This window comes from Phoenix dactylifera, unplaced genomic scaffold, assembly GCF_009389715.1.
Source record: "Phoenix dactylifera cultivar Barhee BC4 unplaced genomic scaffold, palm_55x_up_171113_PBpolish2nd_filt_p 000431F, whole genome shotgun sequence".
In the NCBI taxonomy this organism is placed as follows: domain Eukaryota; kingdom Viridiplantae; phylum Streptophyta; class Magnoliopsida; order Arecales; family Arecaceae; genus Phoenix; species Phoenix dactylifera.
Window position 1 is genome coordinate 55,712 of NW_024067867.1, and position 1,523 is coordinate 57,234.

Below are 1,523 nucleotides of genomic sequence, written 5' to 3' on the forward strand. Positions count from 1 at the left end.
TCATGTCATGCACTCAATTGTTTGGCTTATATAGATATAATGATTTGGCTTTCTTAAAAATTCAGATTCTCCCCCTCAACATATGCATTCAACTTTATTTTGATTCTCTGAATTTCCTTTTAATGCATTGAAGTTTTTGAACTTAAATTTTTGGTTTTTTTTTTTTAGAGGGAAAATCTGTCAATTTGTTCTTGAGTAGGATTCAACTAATCTCCGAATATCCCTTGAATAGATTATGGAGATTACTCCATTAGGAGCCCCAACAGAGAGATAATGAGCCTCGAGGTATCAAATCCACTAAGAACGAATTATTGTTTGTTTTAATTTTTTGATTTTCATTTTGATTCCTTTTACATATCTATTAAATATTTCTCCCCCTTTTTGTCATCGTATCAAAAAGGAAGTAAGCAGAACACACAAGCAAGTAGAGATAAATGTGCACAATATTGAAGAAAATTGTCTACTCATTGTATTGATGTATATGTATTTGTGAATACAATAAGTAAAGCTGTAAATACAAGTCAAAATACAAAAAGAGCTAAGGCTTCCTCGAGGAGGATGCGGCTCCCCGGGGCATTCGTTCCGCGAGTAGGGTGACCGCATTGGTGACGTGCTCTAACTGTCTGATAATGGCCGGGTGGCCCTGCTGTGTGTCGTGTCGAGCTCGGTCACAGTCTGCTGAAGTGTGTCCAGCTTGGCGATGAGCACATTCACCAAGCGCTCGGCCCCCTGACTAGTGGTGCCCATGTCATGTCGGATGTCATCGCGCATCTTCCGAGTGGTGCTCGTGACATCGCTCATGCTAGAGAACTGGGCTTGTATCAGGCTCCTGACATTGTAGATTTCTTCCCGCACATGGGCCGTCATCTCGGTCACGGCTGACAGGGAAGGAACCAATGCAGAAGAGGGTGCAGGGGAGGGAGCAGTCGCTGGACCTCGGAGCTCCCTCAGCAGGTCGTCCCGAAGATCCCTCACTATCTCCTGCCGCAACTCCTGGAGCTGCTCAGGAGAAATGCAAACCTCCATGGGCTGAGTAGGTGGAGCTGAGGAGGAGGGTCCGGCTGAAGTGGTGGGAGCTGAGGTGGAGGGAAAGGTAGGGAAGTCAGAATCAGGGTCAGGACTGGGGGAGTGTCTGGAAGTATGTGTGGAGGTAGATGATTTCCTAACCCAGGTTCCCTCTACCTTACGAAACCCCATCCTGTGTAGGGTTTCCGGACGCATGCGATCTGTCCATCGCAATGCTCGAGAGGGTTCCCCCTCAGGAATAGGAATCTCGGCCTCCCTAAAGATAAGTGTGTATAGCATGCCATAGGGGAGGGTGAGCCTAGGTCTATCTAGTGGCTCACATAGATATCTATGAATGAGTTTCGGAAAGTTGATTGGGGTGTCCTGGAGGATGTAGAACATAAGGGCTAGGTCCCTCTCAGAAACAAAATCGAAGCGGCCAGTCTTCGGAAAGAGGGTCCTAGAGATGATGCTAAGGAGGAGCCGCATCTCAACAGAAAGTGAGCTAGCGGACACCT